This window comes from Mirounga angustirostris, unplaced genomic scaffold (assembly GCF_029215605.1).
Source record: "Mirounga angustirostris isolate CCGP_5_RB_7025 unplaced genomic scaffold, mMirAng1.0.hap1 SCAF_1, whole genome shotgun sequence".
Taxonomy (NCBI): Eukaryota; Metazoa; Chordata; class Mammalia; order Carnivora; family Phocidae; genus Mirounga; species Mirounga angustirostris.
In genome coordinates, this window is record NW_026991709.1 from 91,145,157 (window position 1) to 91,167,369 (window position 22,213).

The following is a 22,213-nucleotide window of genomic DNA, read 5'->3' on the forward strand; positions in this document are numbered from 1 at the left end:
TATTGATATATGTATATTAAATTTATACACAGCCATCTATTAAATATTTACTTGTCATAGTGTTTCAACTGATTCTTTTAGGTTTTCTAGATAAACAGTCACTTTTCCCTGATAGCAATGATCCCTTTTACATTCTATTTTTATACCTCCTCTTTGTTCTCTTGTCTAATTGCATTGGCTACTACCACCATAACAATGTTAAATAATAAAGATGACTGCAGATTCCCTTATCTTGTTCCTGCCTTTAGTGCTAAAGCATGGTGCCAGCTTTTGTGGTTAACACATTATATCACAACTATGAAAATGTCATGTATTCTAATTTTAAAGTATTACAGGAATGTGTGTCACTATTTTATCATACTGTGAAGATGTTTATTCATATATTACTATATTTTAGAAGTATGCACTGATTCTTATTTTAGATATTAATTGTTATCTAATACCTTTCAGAATCTATGGAGATAACCACATTACTTTTCCCTTTTGATATATTAATTTTAAAGATTTAATGGAGTATCCTTTTAACACTACCTAAAATACTGGGGGCTGTGGAGGGTGGGTGGATGTGTACTGTTTGCTTTCTGTAAGTTCCTTTGTTTTTACCATAGCAACTAGTCTGTTTGAGTTATGGAATTTTACTTGGATTCGTTTTGTGATTTTTATGAATAATCCATATACATGTTAAAAGGTAGTGTTTTCAGGGTACAGATTTTTACATATACCTTGTTATTATGTTATTTAGTTTGTATGTGGAGAGTAACGTAAAATAAAGCATCTCATTACTAATGTGTTTCTATTTTGCTTTGTATTTCTAGCAGTTTTTTTAACTGTTTTATTTTCCTTCTTAAAATGTTTTTTGGAGTTATTTTTCCCAGAGACTATTTCACTCATAGCATGGAATGAATGTGACTATTGCAACTGTAGTATTCATGGAAATAAGACAAATTTCCTTTCAAAACCTCTGAATTCCTGACAAATGCAAAATCAAGATGCAGACTATACAGAAACCATTGTTTTATAATTGTTCAATAATGAATTTTTTAAAAGGCCTATAACGAATGTATTGGATTATTCTTAAAGGAAAGAATTTCAAAGGCCAAGAAATAAAGAAGATACTATTTTGTTAGCCTTATGTCCTAGAAATACAGATAATTCCTTCAGTGAGTTGTTCATTCTTCATATTCACCCTAGTTCTCTTCACTGACCATCCCAGAAACAGGATTAGATACAGTCAACAATAGTGTTTGACTGTGTAAAAGGACCTTAGTTGATTAATATTTAACTGGAATACATAGCCAAGTAATTATGAGTCCATCTGAATCGAACAGAATTAGACAGAACGGCAAAAAAATATTCATTGGTAATAATCTGTATTCAATATTGAACATAGGGGTGCCTGGGTGGCTCAGTTGGTTAAGCATCTGCCTTCGGCTCAGGTCATGATCCCAGGGTCCTGGGATCGAGCCCCTTGTCAGGTTCTCTGCATCAAGCTCTCTCTCACTCTCCCATTATGTTCTCCCTCTTTTTCTTCTCTCAACTAAATAAATAAATTAAATCTTTAAACAATAATTAATAAAAATATCGAACATAAATAAATTAGATTAATTTCCTAGATGGCTATACATATATTTACACTCAGCATGGCCCAGAAATTATGTCAGTTGGCATCATCACTAGGCTTCTTATAATCACATCATCCATGTTCTGTGCTCTTATTTCTTTACAGTAAGGCTTTATATTTGATGTTAAATCCTCCCTGACTTTTGAGAATGAGAAGTCACTACCCTCTGTCAGCTTCCTGCTACCTCCCTATAATGGCCATGTTGTATGGGACCTTCCTCATCCTATCCAGGTAACTATTACCTGTCTTTTTCTCAATGCCATGGTCTTCCCATAAATCAGCAAGCAAAAGGAACATGTGTGACAAAAATTTTGTCTTCCCTAAAGCCCAACTATACCAAATTGCTGTTGCATTTAATTGTCACTGTATGAAAAAATGAAACCCAGAATCTCTTGTCTGTCTCCCTGAGCTATGCCATCAAGCTGCCTGTCAACCTATTTTTAGTCAGGAATTTACAGTATATCTTGTGAAGATTTCTTTACATAAATATTTTCTTTTCTAATTTTGTGCCATATTTTTCTCCTTATTTCTTTTTTTAAACCCTGTTTCTCAAACTGAAAAACCCATTCTAGCTTGGCACATTAAAAACAATTCAACAGATGTTGCACCCATCACTGTATGTTTTCTGTTTCTACACAAGAATTGAAAGTTGGCTAAGAAAGTGAGTCTCTGTTGATCTTCACTTAATCCCAGCACCATCAATGCCTTCCTCAGAGTGCACTTTCTTGCTCATCAGCCTCACAGTAAGCCAGCTGTTGTGAAGATACTAAATTATTTCATTCCATGTCATTTTTATATGCATCCCTTATCTGGTCAAACTGTACAATCACTGTTCTGTTTCTTTTTCAGTGTAACTGTCTAAAAATATTGTCACTGGCTTTTTAAACTTTTTTTGTCTTCTATATTCTGTAGTATTTTCCTCTAGTGTCTTTCCTGGTCATCTGACTTTTCTGAAAGAGAAAACACAGTATCTGAAGAGAAATAATTCCTGATTAAGATTTACCCACATCAAACTTTTGTAAAAACTTGATAATAGTATTTATAATACACAATACTTAGAATTTATATATTATAATAAAAGCTTGTTTCAATTTAAGAGTAAAAACAAAGAGTAATGAAACATCTACATAAATAAAAATTCAATTTTGCAGATGTTTGATCGGTTCAAGTCACTAAACATCCACATGATTACATTAATTATTTTACATCATTCAACACATATTTATTCAGTTTCCACTCCATCTTACACTTCTGTTAGGCACTTGAGGAACACAGAAAAACTGTAAGACTCCTGCTCTTCAAGTGTGTAGCTTCTAGTCAGTGAGACATAAATGAATATACTGTAAACAACTGGAGAATAACATTTATCTTTGAACATCCCCTATATAAGAAAGATTTTCACTACAAAGAAGCAAAAACTGTAATTCAATTGCCCTAAGGGTCCATCATCTACCAGTTTTAAGGCTAATGTGTCCTTCAATATAAACCTTGAAATGTAGGGTAAAATGCCATTCTTCTTTGCCATTTTAGTACAATATTTCCACATAATCAATGCTCTATAAAAATTGAATGAATGAAAAACTGATTGAATGAATATTGTTCTGATTTACATATCCTTATTCTACTAATCTTCCATAAGAATTTATATAACTGCTATTTACAAAAACTGTTTTAAATATACTAGTTTTACTTTCATCTTTGTTTTGAACCATTCAATTAAGAACAGCAAAATAGCTCCCTAATTTAAGTATTTCATACAATTAGATGCATCATAATCAAAAGTTAGCCTTGTCTTATAGCCAATTCAGTGATTTCAATTTAATAAAACTATTCTTAAACTAGTCCTGAAAGTTCAATAGCAATTATTCTCAGATAGAAATATAAGGAAATAGATCCCTTGATTTTCTTACGTGTAAGCATATCGAAACTGTAACTCTGGAGAATTCATCTATCCTAGCCAAAGCTAAGAATGTTGGGAGAAAAAAAAGCACGTTCTTTAAACTTTCAAACTATGAAATATAATTGATTTGTATCATTAATAGAGATTCCGTCATTTGTCTGCCTTAAACCATTTAAGAGCTTATGATGCTGGTGATGGTTATAAAAACATAAAACAGAGTGTTTTTCAGCAAAATATAAATAAACCTTGAAGAGTAGACAAGATTTTGGGTATGTTCTGGCTAAAGGCAAAGCTGGAAGGGGCTTTGTGAGGAAGAATTGCTGAGTTTCAGGACTCTTTAGAAGTGAAACTTAAATACACAATCTGGATTCTAATGAAACAAGTTATAGTATCTTATTGTCATAATGCCTAGCTGGAACTATTGGGCAGGGAGACTCACATATTTTTTTTTCACTCAAAAAAATGATTTATAATTGAATCCTAATAATATGTAAAATAGGACCTAACATATTTCCAGGCCATGACTGAATGACCAGCTTCAGGGATGATGATCCCTACCTTGTCAGGCATTGGACTTCTTGGATGATTTCCAAGAGCCTGTGGTAGTTTAGTAGCTCTTCCTTTCATTAGAGTCATATTTGCATAGCTTGAAAACATGTTAATTTGAAAAGAGCACTTAGTTTTTCAGTGGATGAATGGTCTGACTCAGTCAGAAGAGTGAAGTGCTTTCATACTTAGAAATTTGTTCCCTGTTACATTTTGTATTCTAAACTCAGAAAATAGCCTTCAAATGTCTTTAGCTAAGATGCCTCCACAAACACCTGTCTACATTGTTGAAAAGCCCACCTAGTGTGTCCCAGGACCACAAGTTGGCCAGTGTCTCTGGAACAAAGGTGTCAAAATGGCGAGTTGATACTGGAGAATGACAAATTCAGAGATGCAGCAGGGAATCAGGCTTGTAAGCTATTGAAAGGACCATTGTTTTTGTTCTGAGTATAGGGAAGCCATTGTAAGGTTTTCAAAAGGGGAATGACCTGGTATGACTTACTTTTTAAAGGGTCTCTCTGGCTGCTACATGCAGAACCAGCTCATTAAAATAAAATATAACCAATAAAATATGGACACCAGTACAAATTAAATCCAAAATTCTCCACCAAGCCGTCATTCTCCTCTATCTTTTCACATCACTAATTACATTTTAACATTGTCCAAGACTGGAAGGACACATATAGCAAACTCAACCCACATGGGTAATTGATGGCCATGCATTAAAGGAACTATTCACAAAAATGTGGGCAAGATTAAGTGAAGCTAACAGTCATTGGTGAAATCACCCAGAGTTAGAAATAACAGGGAGCTAGGACACCTTGGTGGCACAGTGGGTTAAGCATCTGACTCTTGGTTTCAGCTCAGGCCCTGATCTCAGGGTCATGAGATTGGGCCCCACATCGGACTCCGTGCTCAGCATGGAGTCCTCTTGAAACTCTCTCTCCCTCTCCTTCTGCCCTTATCCACTGCTTTCTCTCTCTCTCTCAAATAAATAAATATATCTTTGAAAGAAAAAAAGAATAGCAGGGAGCTCTTACCACCCTTAGCTCAGAGGGGGAAAGGTGAATGGTGGTTACCAGAACCCAAAGTAATTTCTGTAGCTGTATGAGAGGATACCTACAAAAGCCACATCTCTAAGCAGAAATACAGATAATCTGCAGCCACCTGCAGCAAAACTCTTGTTTTGAGAATGAACATTTGTTCCAAAGTAATTAATATATTAGGGAACAATTTGAGCATTACTGAATTTAACGTTTGCTTATGCACAACTTCAAAAGAAATACCGAGCAAACAGAGCAAACTGCATGGCTGAACTGTGCGGAGTAGGAAAACACAAAATGTACACATGCACACACCTCAAATATCTACTAGCTACTTCCGTTCACTGTGTGTTATGAGGTTCATCCATCCACATCTGCTGTTACAGCTTTCCTTCCAATTTCAGATAATCCTCCTTCCACCACTTTATGATAACTCACATTCTACAACTTTTCCAATGCCCCTTTTACAAGCAAAATTCAGGTCCTTTTAAAATTGTAAAATGCCATACCTATTGCAGTATGTGTGTGTGTGTTTTAATCATTTAACATGTGTAAAACTGTGCTATAGTTTTTATTAGATTCCCATCTCTCTCTCTCTCTCTGTCTCTCGCTCTGTGTGTGTGTGTGTGTGTGTGTGTGTGTGTGACTGACAAAGATTTTGAGTGCTCTGCCCCTGATCCCATTTTCCCCAAAGCCTTATAGTTTTAATTGCATGATTTTGCACAGTGTGGTGATTTTTAGGACCTCAAATGTTCTGTTATAGCAAAATGATTGTAAATACCCAGATCTCACTCACTTCCCTCCTTCTGGTTTCAACCAATTCCTCTTACTAACCAAACCGAACAGGAAACCAGAGGGGGGAAAAAAAACTGCACTGATGTACTCTGAAAAGGTCAGCCTCCAGAGGCACGGTGCCAGGTGGAGAAGGGCGGAGAGTGGATCTGAAAAGGCAAACCGAAAGTGTACATCACAGAAACCTTCTTTAGTCTAAAAAATCCTCTCTTTTGATTTCTAGTGCCTTGCTCAAAATGTGGTCTAGGGGTCAGCAACTTAAGCATCTTCTGGGAGCATGTTAGAAAGGCAGAGTACCAAGCTTCTCCACAGACCTACAGACCTACCGAATCAAAGTCTGCATTTTAACAAAATCTCTCAGGTGATTTGTATGCACATTAAAGTTTCAGAAACACTGTCCTCAAATCTTATGTTGGCTCTTCTCCTATCAACCTACCTCATTGACCATCACCTTGCTGTTTCTTTTTCTAGCATCTCTTCCTCTTCCAACTCTATAAAACTTTCGAAGTTATGATAGACAACAGCTGGCCCATAACATGAAGAAATTGCTGTGATGTAGTGAACTTGGGCTTCAGTCAGATCCTTTCCATCCCTATAGCTGGCTCCAAGAATACTGCAGAAAGTGAAATCACATCTGTCCCCAAGAAAGCAGGTCAAGACCCACTAAAGTCAAGCTTAACTAATTCATGCTGACTCAAATACCAGATATCGCCCATCAGCTTGCAAGAAAAATAACATGAGACCCCTAGGTTAATGAAAATTATGAATTGACAGTTGTCAATAGATACAGATTCTTTAAACTTTTTAAAATAGCAAAGTCTAAGAAATGTAGTTGGCTGTGAATTCTTCATTGATTAAATTCAGTAAATAACTTTATGATTTATTTTCAACATCTGCTGACTGAAAGCAATGTAATCTTTACTTTCCCTCTCCTCCATCAGCTTTCCCAGAAGATTCTCCTCTCACCTATCTTCGAGTCCTTAGAATTATGTTTGACTTATTTCCTTTTCTTGATCTCATTCTTAGAAGCCAAATAATCACTGAAATCTAACAATGGTTCTCTCTCAGTACCTCTTCTATATTTATCATCCTTTCCATTCCTGTTCCTAATTTTCTGGTTTACATCCTATCACCATTTATTTTGGGATACATGAATAACCTAAGTGGCCTTCCTAAATGCATTATTTTCTTACAGTAGCTAGTTGTACCTAAATCTCCATGAGAACCTCACTGCTTCCAGAGTAAAATTTATGCCTGCCCTAATATTTATGATTTCTGATAATTTGTTCCCAAACTAACATTCTAACTTTATGTTGGAACCTGCATGGTGTTTTTTACATCTCCATCACCAACCATAGATGAGGTCACAAGTCTCTGTAAGCACATCTATGTAGGAGCACTTTGGAGAACTCCCCAACATTGGTCTATTGTGTGCCCACCTAAACTTGTTCCTTTCATCCTGCTCTCCAAAACGCAGTCACATTCCTTCAGACATGGTTTTCTGGGCTTTGATTTTCATTTGTTTTTGTCCTTGGTGTTGTTTTTTTGGGTACCTCTTGATTCCATGCTTCAAAGTCATGGATCATCCCTGTCCTTCCTTCAGGGCTCAACCCTCAGCTCAAGACAGTGTACCTGGACACTTTTATTTCTGAAAAAAGAGACCTAGAAGCCCTATTTCTAGTCCTTTCTGCTTCTCTACTCCCCTAACGAAATTAGTTTCCCGAATAGATCTTGTCCCATTTTACCCTCCATGAACAGAATATACTCTTCTTTCTTCTGTGAATCCACAAATTGTATCCACCTCGCAAGGACCTTCCACTTTCTCCATAAAGGACTGAATTCCACACCCCTTCAACCACACCAGTTACCTCTCCTCCCTTTACTATCAGCTATTTTTTAATTTTTTATATCAGTCTTTATTTTCACTTAAGACTCCTATGGCTTTACAACATCAGGTGAACTTTCCCTGAATTGCTTAACTCATGTTTATGCCTTACCTCCCTAACAAGGCCAGAGACAAAGTACAATTTTCCTTTTATGCCTTACAAGTTTTGCTTGTGTTCAATTATATTTGTAGATTGAAGCCATAGCATTTTTTCTTGTTTGTCTAACGAAGAAGAGTTTTTTTCTTAATGGAAAAGATAGAGCCAGAGCTGAGACACTGTGAAGGTACATGCAAATACTACAGATACTACCCACATGCTGACAGATTAACAATGCTTTTAAAAGTTGCCATTAAGGATCCAGTTCAAGTCTACTTTTCATTAAATTTTAATCCCATAGCAATTTCCTCTTCCGGTGTCCATTCTCAGTTACATTGTTTCCATTATGCTTTTTTACTTCAACGATTAGAGAACAGGTTAAAACAAACCCGTAAGTAGGGGTGCCTGGGTGGTTCAGTTGGTTAAGTGACTGCCTTCGACTCAGGTCATGATCTCAGGGTCCTGGGATCGAGCCCCGCATCGGGCTCCCTGCTCTGCGGGGGGCCTGCTTCTCCCTCTCCCACTCCCCCTGCTTGTGTTCCCTCTCTCGCTGTCTCTCTGTCAAATAAGTAAATAAGATCTTTAAAAAACAAACAAACAAACCCATAATTACACTGACACTGAAAACTTATTAATGCTGCTTTTCAGTGTAAAGCTATCTTAAATATTTTCAATGTGTCCACTCCTTATCTACTTTACCTAATTGTCCATAACTTTATTCCACTAAAGCTATTATTCAAATGTACATGAAGATATATGTGTGCTTTATATACATGTGTATTTAATTTTATATGCCTGTGTAAAATAGAAAACTAGGTGCTTTTGGTAAATTGCAGTAAGCTTTAATGTAAGAAATATTTTAAAAGATTTTCCAATATTTAGAATATTTAAGTTTAAAACTTAAACTTGGAATGGGCCTCTAACATTAATAAAGTTTGTAACAAACAAAATATGATTTTAAGTAAGAAAATCTTATGTAATGTTTACTATAGGGCAGTCACTAGTCTAACTTTACAAATATTAACTCATTTAATCCTTATAACAATGCCATGAACTAGATATTATTATCATACCCACTTTACAGATGGGAAATTAGGCATAGCTAATTATTGGCAAAGACAGGCTTCACACCCAGGCTTTTGGCTCATCTGGGCTCTTAACCATCATGCACAGCTGCTTCTCTCGTGAAAAAGCAAAATAATGTTATGGGATATATTTTGTGTGTGTATAAGTTTGAAATATTCCTCTGTCTATATCCAAAGCCATTTCTCTACATACAGAGAAACATGTATTAGACTATGTAAACTTGATGCTCATTAGAGCTACATACAACGTTCATCAACCTAGTGAATCATGTTTGTCCTGATAGACTTCTCATCAGTCCTTTCAGTGAATTTTTATTTCAATTTTAAAGTTGTTCTATCAGTAGTCTCTTCTCTATGAATCTGGGCACATTTTAATAATGGTTCATCCTTTAAATTTAATGTTTTATGTGTATTAAAGTGAGACAGATGCATAATTATAAAAGTCAAATATTTCTATAAATATTTTAATTAATCACAGCCCCCCTACCCCAACCCTTTTCATCCTTGATTTCTATCTCCCAGAGACAACCAATTTCAATTCTTTTTAACTTTTTCCTCCAGCATTTGCCTCATTTTTAAGAAACCTAATTAAACTATTATTTCTTTCTGCTTGTTTGCTTTTGGTATTATCTATTGACTCTTGTGCTAGATGAGGAGTCTTTGTGGTTGTGGGCAGGCTTGGGGAGTGGCAGGCTTCATTCTAAGGTAGTGGTGTAAACTCAAACATCCAGTGGGGGATCACGATAATTAGCATCTACAGTATCGTCTCTTTTCTATTTTGCTTATCCAAAGAAAATCTCCTAATATTTTGTGGGTGAGAAAAGTAAGGAATGGAATGAGCATATAAGCATGGATGGCCACAGGGGAATGGCACTTGGACAGTTGCATTTTTTACTAAGTAGATTTTTATTGAATTCTTTCATTTTTTGTACAATACCAAAATACACATCTGGCCTAATGTCAAAAACCCAGACTCCCTCTTTTCTAACCCATCTGGATCATAAATCTCCAGACTACTGCCAATGTTGAAGGAAGTATGGTCACCTAGTTATGTTGAAAACCTAAGTGTCTTTGGAAAAGAAAGAAAGTTCCATCACATTTGGAATAAAATCTAAACTTCTCTTTATCAAGGTGGTTTTCTAACCACCCAATCTATAATAGTACATCTGAATTTATCAAAGATCTTATCCCTCCCTCCCTCCCTCCCTTCCTTTCTTCCCTCTCTCCTTTACTGTTGGAATGTAAACTTGCTATGGTCTTATAAAGCAGTCCAGTACCTATAATAATATTTGATACATAGTTGCCACTCAATAAAAACATTTTGAATACATGCTGGTAGAAAGAAAACTCACAAACTGAACTCAAACTTTCTTTACCAAGGCTTTGCAGATAATCTTCATCCCTAGCTGGGGGAATCAGTACATTTAATGGGTGATAGTAGGGTCTTTAGAACCAAGGTTTCTAGCTACAACCCAGACTCATGACTTACTGCCATGTGAGTCCCTTATCTATAACATAAGGATGATAGCAATAATACTAGCCTCACAGAGCTGTGGGAGGATTAAATGGCCTCCATTCAGAATGCATTCCTCAAATGTCAGCACCCTGCCTTATCCCTCTTGGCTAGGAAAAACTTAATTTCGACTTCCTCCTCCTGTGTATGTTGAAGTGGGCATGTTCTCAATCTTTTCTCTCTCTGCAGGAGGTTCGTGGCTTCACCTGCTCAGTTCTGGATCCCCTCCAGCCCTCTAAGGGAAGTTTCTGCTGTTGCCACGTTTGTTTTTTGGATTTCAGCATTGCAGAACTGGCAGAAAAGGTCAAGACATAGAAAAGTTATAACTGTGCTGGTAGACTGTAGAGAGAAATACAGGAGGAGTAAAAGAGCAGCCATGCTCTGCAATGGGCTGCGGTGCTAATGGAGGAAGATGAGGACAGACTGGCTCCAGAGGAATTAGGTTGGGAGGGGAAGTGTGTATTTAAGGGCACAGAAGGAAAGACATGGAAGGGAGAAGAAAGTCATGAAGAACCAAAGTGTCCTCTAAGCTAATATTGAAAATAGCTGATGTTTATTAGGTGGGTAAGATAAAGTAGTTCAAGAAATCTCATTTATTCCTCATAATAGGAATAGTAGGAGGGAAGTACCATATAGGTATAGGGTTTTAGAGAATAGGAAGCAACCTGGAATTTCCATAAGCTTTTCTGTGAAATATGACTCCTTCTTTATATTCTTCTACAGAAACAAAGAAACAATAAAATTTTTGTTTAGACTATACATCTCTGAAAGAGAGATAACTCTGAGATTGACTCATACAGGTCACAACTTCAAAAAATGACACATGTAGTCAATTTTACATCAATTTCTCATTCCTTGGTATTAGCTATGGATACAACAGACCTTCCCTTTGCTATTCGATACTGGAAACTCCTTTACTCTATAGGAGTGAAGGGCCTAATTTTAAAAAGCTCGAAAGACAAAAACACCCAGAAGATTGTCTCAAGTAAATTCTAAGAATTAAGCCACAGTCATTCTCTGTGGTAGGTATAAAGATTAAAGTATACAAAAAGAAAAGTTGATGTTTTTCTTCCCAGTAACTTGGAAATGTAATTATTAAACATAAATGAGTTACTTGGGGTCCCTGGGTGGCTCAGTTGGTTAAGCGACTGCCTTCAGCTCAGGTCATGATCTTGGAGTCCCTGGATCGAGTCCCGCATCAGGCCCCCTGCTTGACAGGGAGTCTGCTTCTCCCTCTGACCCTTCCCCCTCTCATGTGCTTTCTCTCTCTCTCATTCTCTCTCTCTCAAATAAATAAATAAAATCTTTAAAAACAAAAAAAAAAACATAAATGAAAGACCCCACATTTTAAAAGAAAAAGAAACCACACAATTCAAATTCAAATTTTATTTCAAATTATAATTTTTTAAGATCTATACAATTGGCATTCAATTACTTTCCCTCTTATTGTATTTTCCTTGATCCTGAGGAAGTCAAAACTTCATTGACAATAATGATATTTCTTTTAGGAATCCTGTGGCTGGATAATAGCATTGGTAAGTAGGTTTGCAATTCCACAAATGGATTTATACTCACTTCAGAGAGTCAGAGAGCACACTCTAAAATATTCTGTATACTTGTCTAGTGAGGAGTTCCTTTGTGCTTTAGCTACCGACAGGTAGTCCTGTTCACAACCTTCATTTTTTTGCTTTTCTTTAATTGAAGAAGTAAAAAGCTTTAGGAATTTTAAGGGCACAGCTATCCTTCAGGCCCATATGTTATCTTACTAGGTTTGGCTTTTAAGTGTGTTTAATTTTCATTTTCATTGCAAAGGCAAACTTCTATCTCCTTGGATCTTTAAAATCATGTGTCTGCATTATTTTAATTCATATAAGCATAAAATAGCTCCTTTTATTGTGCCAATTTCAGACTATTGAGTATTTTTCTACAAGTTGCCTTTTCAAAACAATAACAAAAACAAAAGCATAGATTTGCATAACACTCAGTTGCAAATCAATTTCATATCCCTTGTCTCATTTTTTCCTTTCAAAGCTTTATGAGGTATGGAGGCTGGTATTATTTCCCATACTTTATAGATAATGAAACTGAGGTACGGAGAGTTTAATACACTTGCCCTAGGGCACATAGCTATAGCATATAGCTAATAAATGGTGAGGTAGAACTACCACCCAGGTCTTCTCTTTTCTGATCCACAAAATAATAAATCACGTGTGTTTTTTCAAGCCTTTATTTCTATTCTAACCAGGCTCTTATATTAGATTGGACCAAATGTTTATCTCCTATTATTATGACTAACAGGATATTCTAATGGTGAGCCAAACTTTGGAGATAAGAGTTGCCTCGATTTTCTTGTTTGTAAAAGGGAGCTAATGACAGAATCTAACTCACTGCATTGTTGTGAGAATAAAATGAGCTAACACAAGGAAGGGGTTAAGCAAACTTCTTGAAAGCCTGGCTCTTTTGTACTGACTGTGCAAAGCTGGGCCAGTTTCCTCCCCTTCCTAAATTTATAAAATGAGAACAGCCTAGCTCACAGGTTCTTTTTTATTTCTTTTTAATTTTTTTTTTTTTAAGATTTTATTTATTTGCGAGAGAGACAATGAGAGACAGAGAGCATGAGAGGGAGGAGGGTCAGAGGGAGAAGCAGACCCCCCGCCGAGCAGGGAGCCTGATGCGGGACTCGATCCTGGGACTCCAGGATCATGACCTGAGCCGAAGGCAGTCACTTAACCAACTGAGCCATCCAGGCGCCTTAGCTCACAGGTTCTTGAGAGAATTCACTGATATCCTATATGCAAAGCTCCAGTACAGCTCAGCGATGGGTGAGTGGTAACTGTCACTGCTGTTTTCCTAAGTATTAGTCCTTGTCAGTGTCACCACTTGTTTGTTCCATTCTGCTTGTTGTTAAGTGCTGTGATTCAGGATTTCACTCCATCATTCACTTCATTAATCAACATGATTACTGACTTTGGGGATAGCTGTCCAACTAGATAAAAAAAAAAAAAGGTACCTCACTTTCTTTCACCCACCTTTTCCCCCATCTTGCCCACTGGAGGTAGTGAGATATTTTTCAGAGACCCTAATAAAAATAAACCTAGTTGTCTTCTCCATCCACTGGGTTCCCACAACTTTTAGTTTGTACCTCTATAATAGCACTTGCTTTTTTACAAGTTTCTGTTTTAACTTCTATCACCTTGAAGTCAGATGCCAGCAAGCTGAGTGGAATTATGGATCCAGTCAGCTGTGTCCCAGGGAATAGGGCTCTGCCCAGAATTTCAGGACCTTGTGCCCAAGCTGGCAGCTGGAGAAAAGAAACGTTACTAGATGCAACCCTTTATGTGGGTACACAGTCTACTGTCTGAAAAACGGTGGCCCAATCCAAAGAGAATAAAAGTCAAATGGCGGACATCAAAATCTTTGAGTGTGGGAGGAACCGCTGAATTAAGCATTGATGCAACACAGTCTTGATGAATGAGAAAATTTCAAGTTTATGAAAGGAAGGCAAAACTGGAGAAAGTGAGCTAGAATTTTGATGGTATCTGATTAGACTTTTGTGTGCCTGCTGAGGACAGTTACAAGAACAGATGCAAAGAGGGAGTAACTGTGTCCCACTTCATTCTTATTTTTCCCGTGTTAGACATGAAATGAAAATCCTCCTTCACAGTCTTGTCAAGCCCACCCACAGCTGCTTCCTAACCCATCGCAGGAGGTTTGTCATATTAAGTCTTTTCCTCTCAGGTTCTGAACAAGATTCTTCCTGGTTGGTAGAGCCAGTGATTCTCCTGTGTATCAGTGAAAACAGGACACGGTTTCTTCAAGCGGTCCCACACACTGAAATAAGAAAATCCTCTTAACTGGGATAAAATTCCCATCGTGGACAGGTTTTCTGTTTGTGCATTTTGTTGCTCTTACTGTTTTCTTCCCACTTTTAACTCTGAGGTACAAACTTCCATTCACAAACCTGTCATTGATTTCCTCTGTTCTGTGCCTAACTGACTTATAATAAAGGAACATTTAGGGGCGCCTGGGTGGCTCAGTTGTTAAGCGACTGCCTTCGGCTCAGGTCATGATCCTGGAGTCCCGGGATCGAGTCCCGCATCGGACTCCCTGCTCGGCGGGGAGTCTGCTTCTCCCTCTGACCCTCCTGCCTCTCATGCTCTCTGTCTCTCATTCTCTCTCTCTCAAATAAATAAATAAAATCTTAAAAAAAAAAAAAAACCGGGGTGCCTGGGTGGCTCAGTCTTTAAGCGTCTGCCTTCAGCTCAGGTCATGATCCCAGCGTCCTGGGATCGAGTCCCACATCAGGCTCCCGGCTCAGCGGGAAGCCTGCGTCTCCCTCTCCCACTCCCCCTGCTTGTGTTCCCTCTCTCGCTGTGTCTCTCTCTGTCAAATAAATAAAATCTTAAAAAAAAAAAAAAGGAACATTTAATTTAATAAATTTACTTTTTTTTAATAATAAATTTACATTTTAATGAGAGAACATTTGCCAAAGATTTCCCCCACCTTCTCCTCCAGGATGGACATGAACTTGCATTTGCAGCGCACACAGCCAATGATCATCCAAAGCAAAAACACATGCATAGCACATAAGCCATAGATCACCAGAACACGTGCCATCATGCTCAAATGTAACGGGTCTCAGGAGTAATTCTTTAGCTCCCCTGATGTATTTCTCCTTATAAATTGGGTGGAAATTGCCTCTTTGCAGTGCCTGCTCCCAGAGGGAAGAGCTACTTATTCCTTACTTAAGACTCATCCTTTCCTACTTGTTAACTTGCAGACCTGCTGTGGGTTAGCGCTAAACAAGATTTTAACCTTATCTCTAGTACCCGCACCCGCAGAGACTATCCAACAGAACCTTGCAACAGATTTCACCCTCTCTCACAGGCTTTTGGTCTGCGCAGGAACACATACTGCCTTGCTTTCTTGCCTTGGTAGCATTTCCGGCTTCTCCGATGATGTACAGAACTGGAGACTGGAAAAGACTGTCAGCATGAGATTAATAGGTTACGGTTTTCTTGAGTAATTACGAAGGAGAAACGGGTATGATGCAAGTGTCTTCTATGTACTGGGATGTGAGGTTGAAAGAATGGTACAGCTCACGCAATATTAAAATTGCAGACTATTCTGACTTATTCCGGTCATCCCAGAGCTCTGGAGCCTCTGATACTAGCTGAGAAGTATAGTGTTTTATGAAGAAAGTCCAGGAGTCTCAGTGGACATTGAAAATGAGCAGCTTAACCCAGTGTAATTTTTCTAAGAATATTTTGAGCATTTTTTGTTCAGCTAATATTATGTTGTACTACAGAAAAACCACAAAAGCTACTGACTTATCAATTAGTATGTTGATTAATTGGCTTGTTGAATATAAATATATACATATATTTGTGTGTGTGTGTGTATATGTATATACACACACACATCTCTGGTTCTGGCTCTACAGTCTCTCTCTCTCTATATATATATGTACATACATATTCCTATCTCTAATACTAAAAATGGCTTATGTAGTTTGATGACTTTAATTATTTTAAACATCTGAACATTTCTCCTATGTACTGCCATTTTTAAGAGCCAAGCATTAGTATTTCTTCCTTTAGTTCTTTAGATCCTTCTCTTATTCTCTCTTCCTCTTTTCTTTTTTTCCCATCCAACCTCATCCCTCTTCTCCTACTACCAACCACCCCAGTGCAAGAAGACAATGATGTCTTCTCAGCTACAGGCGTCCAATTTGAGAATCCCTGCGTTTTTGAGCTTCACCATCTCCAAACCAGAGATGCTCACTTTCCTTTCAGGAACTTAGGTTAGAAAGAAAAAAGCACACACCTCTAACTAAAGCTACAATTAACTGAGTGCCTGGAAAAATAAATAAATGCTTTATAAACATAGCCAATAATCTACTTCCATAAACTAAGAGGAACAACCACTTTGGTATCTAAATAGTTTCATAATCCAAAACTAATGCCTGCTGATGCTATTAAGTTGTTAGCGTCTTATTGACTGCTTGTTCTGTGTCAAGCGTTGTGTGAGGCAAAATACGTTATTTTGTTTAATCCTCAGTATGATGCTATGAGATCAGTGTTAGTAGTATTACTGTCATTTCTAAAATGAGAAAATAGAGATTTAGGATGGATAAACAACCTACCCACAGTCAAAAAGCTAGTAAAAATGTAGAATTGAATGATGCAATGTATGGTGATTAACATAACATAATAATAAAAAAAAAAAACTGTAGAATTGAAATTCAAGTCAAACTCATTTTAAAACACATGGTTTTAAACCCTGTACTCTAGTGCCTCCAGGACTTTTTAAAGATTTCCAAAATATATTCTGAGGTAAATATGAAAATAAAATTCTTGATCAAATAAGATAATAGACTTTTTTTTTTTTTTTTGCCAAACTCTAATTTACAAATGGAACATATGCCTACTCCTCTTTTCAAACAAAGTTCGGTGAAGATAATATAAGCAAGGAAAATTATAGTGATTTAATTGGTCATGTTTTATTTTATTTTTTTAATTGGTCATATTTTAAAGCAACTTCTGACATTATGTCATTATGTTAAACAATTCTGTAAGTATATCTGCAGAACATAGACATCTAATTGCATACTATTATCATACCTAAAAAATTAATAACTTTTAACATATAATCGCTGGTCCACATTTAGTTTTTTTGGAATTAAGGGCAGTTCTACCCCCAACATTAGCAGGACCAGAGAACAAATAGACTCACATACCATATTTAAATATTAAAATTTTTATACTATTTAAACAGTAATAATTTTTAAACTATATATCAAATTGATAAATTACTAGATATATTATGTTTACCCCTCTACCTTGACAAATACACCTTTTTATAATAATAAAATCTGAAAAATATGTGCACAGTTATAGTTTTTATATGGTTGAAACTTTTAAAAATATCAAAAGATGACTACATTTAAGTATTACCACCTATGCCTGGGTGTTCCTTGGTTAGCTAATAATGCTTGGATATGTAATAAAATACAGATATACATAAAACATAAGTAAGATGTATTACATAAATTTTATTTTTCTTTATTTCACCAGCAGAAACACCATTTTTTATCATTCTGATCATGATTTGACATAATTTTGTTCTACTGATGGGAATAATTTAAATAAATAAAAGTAATGTCATTTTCAAAAGTATACAAAATTTATATATACTTCATCAATTGCTGCCAAATTTTTTAAAGATTTATTTATTTGAGAGAGAGAGAGAGAGAGAATGCACATGAGAGAGGGAAGGAAAAAGGAGGTAGAGGAAAAGGGAGAGAGAAAGAATCCCAAGCAGACTCCCCGAAGAATGTGGAGACTGAAGTGGGGCTTGATCCCATGACCCTGAGATCATGACCTGAACTGAAATCACGAGTCGGTTGCTCACCAACTGAACCATCCAGCTGTCCCAAATGCTGTCAAATTTTTAATTCAAAATTATTTTTATGTCTTCTAAAAAAGTTTTTTCTTATAAAATACTCTGTCAACTATTACAATTATAAAATATATATTAAAATTAATGAATATTAAAATGTAAATCCATTGCTTAAGTCTGATATCTAATTTCTTGAAAATCTAATTAAGTCATTACTTTTTCATAAAACCACAACTATACTCAATTCTTGCATTCAATGTCTTCTTACTGCAAATGTAAAAATCTGGTGTCACAATTCACCTTAATTACCTCTACATCTATATATGTGCAAGTTTCAGAGTAAATACAAATGGTTTCTTATTGTAAAAATTCCTGTCATCATGTGCAACCGTTGTAAATTTTGCACTGTTTCATTAGCACATCCAAAACCATGAATTAAAATAGGAAAATAAGTAAAATGAGGAACTCTCATCACTACTGAGAAACAATCCTTCATTATATTGCAAAATCTATTGCAGTGAAGATATCTGGGAGAAAACATTTGACAAGTTAATTAACGTGTCTTTTCTGCCAATAAAGCACTTCTGCCTCTCAAATCCTCCCTGTACTATAAAGCAGTGTCATTTCCTGATGTTCAAGGTGTAATCCTTAAATCTTCACCACATTTGGAGGCTGTCTCTTATGATATCTAAGACATGAGACTAAAGACATGGAGAAGCTTTTCCCTGGAGCCTAAACAGAATTGGCCACAAGAATAGATGTTTAGGACATTAGGCCATGTTGTACAGAGCTCAGTGCCAGATCTCAGATAAGAGGTGTTTGTTTTGTTTTTGTCTGTGGGTTTTTTTTTTTTAAGATTTTATTTATTTATTTATTTATTTATTTATTTATTTATTTATTTATTTAAGAGAGAGAGAGCATGAGCAGGGGGAGGGGCAGGGGGAGAAGCAGATTCCCCCTGAGCAGGGAGCCCAACGCTGGGGGCTCCATCCCAGGACCCTGGGATCATGACCTGAGCCAAAGGCAGACTCTTAACTGACTGAGCCACCCAGGCACCCCTATTTTTGTCTGTGTTTTGTATTTTTATGTATGTTTGTGCTATGAAGAACTATCTAAACTTGCCAGACAAGGGAAGGGGACCTTTTGTCCAGGTCAAGGGTTCAGGGTTCATAGGTTATTTTCAATGTCAGAGAAGCATCTGTTGAAGAAGCAGCCAATTCCAAAAGCTTGAAAAAGTCCCTCTGTGTTGTTTCAAATTTAATTAAATCAGGGCTTCTATATATGGTTTACTTTTGTCCAATTTGTTTGGCAATGGTATGTACTATTTCAAACCTTATCTGTACTTAGCTAACCCAGAAGAGTAAATCAGCTGTGTAGAGAGCCCATTGGGTCCTGTCTAACACTGGACAATCAGACTAAAATACACTTAAAGTATAAAAAAAGAAATAAAGTTGTTCATCACTGTTTCTATGCAATTTTGTTTTCCATTATACCAAGAAAACTCAAAAACACAAAACCAATAAAAGAGATTTTAGGAATAGGAACTACTCTGAAGATTTTGCAAACAAGTACTAAAAAAATAAATTTAAGAAGATACCCATTCTCCATTCCAAGAATGGAAGATTTATAGTCACGAAAGGAAAACAAATGTGTGTCAAATTGCTACTTAATCCTTGTCCAGGAAGAATTCAATCAGGGCAAGATGCCTGATCAAATTACTGTGATGATCAATGAAGTTATAAATATGACAATTCCCATAACACACACACACACAAAATGGGCTATCAATATATATAAGAATAAATGAATATTGAATGAAAGAAACAAGTTACAGAATTTCAGAATCTAGATCATATTAATATAACATGAAAAGCTTTATGATGATACAGAAGTTCTGTTAAAAGGTGTGCATGTGTATTAGTACATATGTATATATTATGTATACATATATATAGTACATACACATAATACACACACACACACACACACAGTGAATATGTTTGGGTATGCTTGGATAAGTCCACCAGAAATTTTATATAAACAATCTGAATTGTATTCAAGAAACAGTGAAAGTAATTAATCAGATAAGGGCACTGATCTATAAGGAAAGACGAAAATAAGTAAATATATGGAGTTTGGAATTAAAAAGAGTAATAGGATAATTACATTATGCAATATCTGAAAAAAATGCAGCCGTAACTATGAAAGATGTCTTAATGTTTAAAGTAAAACAAGAACAGTATATGAAATTACAGGTCCTCCTTAATTATCAAAAATATTCCTTGGAAGTTCAAGAAGTGGGAAATAGAACGCAGGGAAAAAAATCTTTTGTGAAATGAGTCATTGACAATTAGGGACCTATATACACCATCTCCAGTTCAGAGCACCAAAATATTTCTGCTAAATGTTTCCAAATTTGAATTTCAAGAAACCAGAAGGAAAGCATGAATCATTGAGATGCCCTACTCCAGAATTCCCTCATGTTTTAACTACTACAAAATCCAGTTTGCTAAACTCAGAGGAGAATAAAAACATCTAATTTTCTATAAGCATTTTTTTTAGTGGAAACAGGGAGTTGTAATTGTTTGAGTCCTCTGTATTATGCATCATTTGCCCCTATACCAGAGATTCCCATGCATACTGAGGGCATTTCAAATTAAAAATAGTAGTAATACAATAAATGGGGTTTCTTTTCTAATCAGATAAGAAAGCTATGAGACTCTTACTCCCACCCAATCAATAACAACAGAAAGCCAGATAAGCTAAATCATAGTTCTTAAAACTCATTGAAGAGTTGGGGACACAATGAAACTTAAACTCATATCCAGAAAGTGCCAAGTCTTTCATAGAAGAGAAGAGACCTATGGCTGCTGATAAAGAAAATGCCATGAAAGTGAGATGGGGGGTGGGGGGTAGATAGAAATTAGATACAGATTTAAAGAATTGTTAACAGTAACATGTAGGCTGGCATGGCAGATTAGAACTTGGAGGAACCCCATCCACAGACCAACTCTAGATCCACCTTCCAGTTCTTGCTCATTAGTATTCACCAAGTATAAGGAATAATAACCTAAAAGCAGGGGAGGGTGGTGTCAAAGAATGAGAGCTAAGAGATAGCTCCCTTGGAAGGTTCAGGGCCTTTTCCAGATGCCCATCTCCCTCATGGGATGGTAACTGGGGAAGGAAGCAGAGACAAATTTATCATCTGAAAAAAAGTTGGAGGGGCGCCTGGGTGGCTCACTTGGTTAAGCAATTGCCTTCAGCTCAGGTCATGATTCCAGGGTCCTGGGATCGAGCCCCGCATCAGGCTCCCTGCTCGGCAGGGAGCCTGCTTCTCCCTCTGTCTGCAGCTCCCCCTGCTTGTGCTCTCTCTCTGTGTCAAATAAATAAAATCTTCAAAAAAAAATAAATAAATAAAAAAGGTTGGAGAGGTCAGAGAGCTGAGAGAAACACATACACATTCACTCACACACGACAATTACAGTTCAGCTTTCAGTTACCAAAGCTAAAGAGAAACCTTTGCAAGGCATTCTGAATCTTCATGGTACAGGACCACAGTGCTCCAAAGGCTGGGAGAGGAGTAACAGGAGTAACGGATCTCTGAACAGATCACCCATCGATTCAGAAACCATTGGGCAAGGTTGGAAAGAAAAGATAAGTCTCTAGGATCTGACAATCTGGAACCAGGTTGTAAACTATGGAAATATCCCACAGTTTCAAGAGCTGGTGGCTCCCGCTTTGAAGCATAGGTAGATCTCTGGAGTCTGGGCAGTGTTTTGGCCCCCCAAATCCCCAAGGAATGTCCTGATTCCATCCTCAAAACTTTTGAAGACAATGAGAAACAAAATTAAACTGATGTTGAAGGAAAGTACAAACCCAGCTCAACTAGATCATATTGACTCAGTCCCTGCTCTAGTAACCTGATTAAAAAGTATGCCCTTTCTAGAAGCAAATATAACTTAACATCAGTTTCTTCTACTCTATTATACAAAATGTCTGGCAAACAATGAAAGATTACAAGGCAAACAAAAGGCAAAGTATATGAACATTGGACAAGAGAGGAAATAGCCACTATAAGTAGACTAGAGATAGCTCAGACATCGGGATTATCAGAGAGTTTAATATAACCATGATTTTTAAAAAGTTAAACAATATAGTGAAAATGGTGGATAACAGGCATGAAGAATTGGCAAGTGTTAGCAAAGACGTGAATTATAAAATTATAATTATAAAAAAAGATCAAAATAAATTGTTACATGTGAAAAGTATGATACAAGATGGACTTAATAGGCTTCTGGTTATGTAATGAATAAATCAGGGATTAAGCATA